The 6,000-nt window shown below is 39.2% G+C and overlaps 1 protein-coding gene across 1 annotated transcript in view; it reads right to left on the minus strand.

Annotated features, from left to right (window-relative positions):
* The window catches only part of TET1 (tet methylcytosine dioxygenase 1), a 166,052-nt gene that overhangs the window by 38,069 nt on the left and 121,983 nt on the right, over nucleotides 1-6,000 (minus strand). The gene's annotated exons all lie outside the window — the stretch shown is intronic.

A 6,000-nucleotide genomic window follows, 5' to 3' on the forward strand; every position in this document is an offset into this window, starting at 1 on the left:
ACAGAAGCTCAGTGCTGGTATATTTAGTGGAGTTAGTTTATGATGCAAACAAATGCTAGATGGGTCACACAGCAATGACAATTTATCAACATATAGTGAGAACAAGAGATGCACTGTCCATCTTAAAAACTGATCCTCTAAGAGCACAAACAGTTGATACAAACCATTGGACTGGCTATTTAGAGAGAAATAGAAACGGCAAGTACAAGGTCATCAATTCCAATATTCAGGCAACAATACATGCATGTGAATGGAAGAGAGTCCTGTGGGTCATTCCTGGACATCAAGGTACCATTCCTAAGATTTATATTTATAGTAACATTTATAGTAATATTTGTTTGGATAGAGAAGTGAAATAACCCCGAAGAAGAGACAGAGGAAGAGATTTTACAGGTAGTTCAAACCATTGTCACCTTCTTAACCACCACCTCCCTTCAAATCACATTGGAGAAAGCCCAAGACTCCAAGCCCAAGGGTCTTGGGAATAGCAGTGCCCTCAGACCCCCGGGCTTGCTTCCAGCCTGGCCTCACAGCCATCATGATGGGAGGCAATTCTTATGAAGAAAGGACCAGTCATCAATACAATTTCCAACACCAACTGCTGACCAAATACAGGGCACATAAGTAAGCCCTGGTACAATATCCTCCCTACCCTTCTACCCCCAACACACACACACACACACACACACACACCGACCATGGGTTAGTGTGCCCTCTACAGCAAGCATCTAGAGAAGGACTGGAAACTGTCTCGGCAAGTACAGCAGCCTCTACCTCCCCAGCAGCCACAACTACTCACAACATAGAAAAGAGCTTTCACCACTCAAGTTCTTGGCATTGTCAAATGGCTCAATATCAGAAAGGAATATAGTTTTATCAATGCAAATTGCATTAAATATGCATTACCATCTGCTTTGTCGCTGTACTTTAAGGACCACTGAGCCTGGTCATTTTGACTTGCAGTTGAAACCCTCTATTTGCATTATCTCCCTTTATTAGGATGTGAGCTTTTTGAGAGCAGGTACTGTCTTATTTTTATTTTTGTCTACAGAGCTTTTCCATGTGGTTTTTCCACAACCTGGAACCCCAACAGACACAGCTTAAAAACCAGTGAAACAGAGTTTGATTAAATTTGATGAAGTTTGATTGAACTAAAAAATTTCTTGGGCACAGTCCTAACACCTTAGAAGACAAATAAAGATTTGGTAAAAATAAAATGCATTAGAGCAACAGCCAGCCCAAATCACCAGATTCAAAACCAAAAACCAATTTCCATGACCAAAGGTCTGTTAGTGGACAAAGATGATCAGCTAACGAAACCTCAAACATGCAGATGCCTCAAGGAAACAAAACTGCTCAATATAAAGTGCAAAGTAGCCCAGACAGAAGTGAAAATCCAAATATATAGATTTATGGTGAAAACTGGCAGGGTATTCCTACAACTGAAAAAGACCCAGGGGTCAAATTTAATAGAGGACAAGAAAGGATTTGAAATAGAAAAAAAATCTTCAGCCTAAACCAGAGGCGGAGAACCTGCGACCTTGAGGCCACTTGTGGCCTTTTAGATCTATTGGTGGTACCTTTTGACTGAGTCCAAGTTTTACAGGACAAATCCTTTTATTAAGGGGATTTGTTCTATGAAGTATGGATTCAGTCAAAGGGCTGTACTTGAGGACCTAGAGGGCCACATATGGCCTTGTGGCTGCAGGTTCCCCTCCCCTGGCCTAAACCCTTCATTTTACAGTTGAGGAATATGAGGAACCAAGATAGTTAAATGATTTATCAAAAACTGAAGTGAAATAGGAAAGTACCACATAGTGTAATAATTCAAAAAGGTAGCATGATTCTAAAATGTAACAAAAGGAATATTAGCTATGAAAATCAGGAATTAATCCTCCCACTATACCTGACGTGGGTCAAGCATCTATTAAAGTACTGAGTGCTTTGGATTATTTTTTTTAAATTTAAGGATGTGGAAAAATTAGAGAAAGTCCCAAAGAGAGTAACTAAGATAACTATGTATGAAAAAAGGAACTAGGAGATGGAAATGATTTAATCTGAAAGCAGGAAAGGTGATGACTAGTTTCCTCACAGTACCGAAAGAGTTGTATGGAGAACACCTAATCAATTATTCTACAGCTACACTGAAAAGAAAAAAAAAAGAGCTTAAGTTTCACTGAAAGAAATTTAGGTCAGAGATTAAGAACAACTCTTCTACAGGAAAAATTGTTAAGTACTACAGCTCAGGTTCAAACATCTTAATCCCCTCCTCAATTAATGTCAGTAGCTCCCTATTACTTTTAAGATTAAATATAATCTCTTCTGTTTGGCATTTAAAGCCATTCATTCACAACCTGGCCCCACTCACCTATCTAGTCTTATTATACATTATTCCCCTTTGCATTATCTATTCTCCAGTCAAACTGGAAAGAGTAAGTGCTTAAAAACTTATTGTTGACTTGTCAAACTGGCATTCTTTCTGTTCCTCAGAGTCTGCATTCCACATTCTCTGTCTGTGCCTGAATTGCAGCTGTCCATCATGGCTGGAATTGGTTCTCTCCTAATGTCTGCCTCTTAGAATCCCTAATCTCCTTAAAGGGCATCCCAAAAGACCATCTCCCGCACAAGCCTTCCCCTCTCTGTATGAATGCAGGTCCTCTGACTCCACATTCAGTTCCTTTTTACCACCATGTCTTGTTGGAAGATCTTTAAGAATATTCTAGAGAGAGTATTGAATACGCCATAGGAATGGCCAATATGTGAAGGTAGGTGGCTTGACTCAATGATATCTTTTCATAATTATCTTGTACTTATTTCTTCAATAAGAAAAACTGGTACCTCCAGCTCATGTATGAGTGCAAAGCACAATATTGCCCTTTGAACACAGACATAATTACTGAATGTTTGTTGAGCACCTACTATGTGCCTGGTATTACAGTATCAATTATGAGTTTCAGTATTTCAAGGATCTATGATTTCACCTGTGTGGGCAAGCTAAGTGCTTTACAAACATTTCATTTGACACAACAACCCAATTAGATAGGTGCTATTATGATCCCATTTTATAGTTGAGGAAACTAAGAAACAGAGGTTAACTGACTTGCCCAAAGTCACAAAGCTAGTAAATGTCTAAGGCTGGATTTGAACTAAGGTCTTTCTGACTCCAAGTCTAGCACTCCATCCACTGGGAAATCAGGACATAGTTTTATGAGTTGCTGCAGTTCTCTCCACCAAAAAAATTAATACCAGGCAACCAACCCTTTGGTGATAAGTCTAGATATTAGCTAGGTTGGTTCTCAAGTAACAGTCTCATTCTTTATCACCATTTCTGTATACTCATCCTTTCCAGATTGATAGGATGTATCAACACTTAAATTCTGCTGGATGCCCTTCAAAACCCAGAATCACCACTACACTGCCAAGAGTCACTGACATAGGTCTAGATGAAGGATACAGATGGAAGTCCAATAGGCTCCTCACATTTATGAAGTTCAAAATGAGACAAACAAAACAAGCAAGTAAAGACAACTGCATTCTAATGTCATTCAGTATGCCTAACCCTTCCTTAACATAAGAGACTTTTTGTTATCCAAGGCAAAAAGACACCTAATAATTTGTTTTTTCTTTATTCTAAGTCAGTCTAGGTGGTAGCAATGCTACCAACACTTTCATGAATACATTCTCCCTCACTAGATCCAGTGTAGGACCCTCTGTCAATTCTTCCAAAATAACAATAACATGCTGGCTGGGAGGCCTGAGCAGATTAGCAGCTCTGAACAACAACTCCATAAGCATAGCTAATAAACATCAACAATAAACAGTACAGATATTTTCCTGGTGTCTGTCTTCAAAGAGCTAAAATCTTGCTAAAGAAGGAATCTTGGAGTCTTTTTTTTAAAAATAGTTTTCAAGTAACGAAAATCCCCATTCTTTCCCTCCTCCCTTCCCTGCTGCCCATTGAAAAATAAAGAAAACATACATACTGACACATATCAAATATAAGAATGTATAGTCCAACTAGTTGGTCATGTGAGCAACAAGACGGTGGACTAGATATTTCCTCTGATTCACATAACTTCACAAAATCTCTGCATAACCAAAATTACGCGCCAAAGTTAAAGCAACTTCAGCTGTTCTCCATGGTCTAGGATACCCAAAATCCAAAATAATGTTAACACCACCCCCCAAAACCCAAGCACTCACACTCACTGACTCTGAGCTCATTCATCACCCCTCTGCTACTTCCCACACTACTGGCAGCAATGCTGCACTACAGATCCAAGGACATACAACATAGGCTTACAATAAAACATACCCCTACACCCTAGTCCCCTGTCCTTCTTTCCATTGCTATGGAGAACTCAGCTCCAGGCTGTGGATGTTTGCTTAGGCTTCAACAGCCAGCTTGGTAATAGCCCTTCAGGAGCAAAAGCCTTTTTTGGGGTCTGCAACATGGAAGCACCAATGCTGCAAAGCTCTTCACTGGCAGTGAGGATTGAAGACATGGAGAAACAGGCTCTGTACTGTTGGCACCAGGCTGAAGAATTGAGAAACAGAAGAAGTGGGACAGGTCAGCAAGACAGGACACGGTGTGTGGGGGGGACCGTGTAGCACTCCACCAAGCCTGAGGGAAAGAGCAAAGAATTCAGCTGGAGCCAGTTCTGACCACCCAAAAAGTCACTTGAAGCAGAGACCTAGGCTGGTGAACCATGAATTGCCCAGTGTGGGAGAAGGCTGAGATGTTTTGAGATCCAGCCCCTAGGAAACCACAATGAGAGGGAAGAGTCAGGAAATGAGTGATAACGAAAATACAGGAGGTGGGAGAAAAGACTGAAAGTACCAAAGATCTCAGGAAAAGAAATGTCAAAGACCATGAACATAAACAGATAAATTGACATGAAAAACTGGAACAACAGAAAGAAATCTAGGAAGTGAGTTCAGGCATCTATGAATAAATACTAAAAAAAAATAAAGGGAAATGATCCAGCACGTAATAAGACAGAGGATGCTGTGGGATTTGAGGAGAACATGGAACCATAATACTCTGTTTCTGAATGATTTAAGAGAAATGAGAATTATGAGATGTCCTGAACAGCAAAAATAAGGAGAATAGAAAAGCTTGAATTTTCATTGGCAAGCTCTGCCAAAGAAACAAAAGAGAGAGAGACAGAAAGAGACAGAGACAGAGACACAGAGAGAGAGAGATTCAGAGAGAGAGAACAATAGATATGGAATGAAAATACACAAAAATGAAGTACAACCTAGAAGAGAAGCAAAAAACAATAACATTAAAAGAAAATCTCCTCACTATGTAAACAAAACATATCGATCTTGAAGATATGATGAATAGATAAATAGAGACAACCTAAGGATCATAAATCTCAAGGAAGAACATGACAGGACAAAAGACCTTAACATCATAATGAAATTAAATAATAGAAGAGAACTGTGCAGAACTTCTGAACATAGAAAATGAAATTCCAATGGAAAGAATTCAGAGATTGCTTCCCAAAAAAAACCCAGGACTGTAAACTCCGAGACACATAGTGGTTAAATTTAACAATTTAATTCAGAAACAACAAGTTCTGCAAACCATCAGGAGAAAGAGCTTCAAATAAAAATGAAAAGACATTCAAATAATTCAAGACTATTCTGCACCCAATGGAAAAAGGAGGAGGAAATGAAATAATACATTCCAAAGAGCAACGGAGCTCAGGATGCAACCTAAGGTGACCTATCTTGCAAATCTGATCTTAAACATACAGGACAAAAGATATTTCAATAATAAAGAAGAGTTTGAAACATTTTATAGAAAGAAAACCAGAAATGAAGAGATTATTTGCTTCTCAAATATTCCAAACAACAGAAATGCAAAGGGAATAAAGGCAACAGGCAAGAACAGCAACAGCAACAGTGACAATGGAAAGACCAGTAGGGAACTTCTTGCTAAACGTATACAAAGAGACAGGGTTGAAGGCCGAAGTCTGGGAGAGGTGATAT

The sequence above is a fragment of the Vombatus ursinus genome, unplaced genomic scaffold (assembly GCF_900497805.2).
Source record: "Vombatus ursinus unplaced genomic scaffold, bare-nosed wombat genome assembly UNPS02014847.1, whole genome shotgun sequence".
NCBI classification, from domain to species: Eukaryota; Metazoa; Chordata; class Mammalia; order Diprotodontia; family Vombatidae; genus Vombatus; species Vombatus ursinus.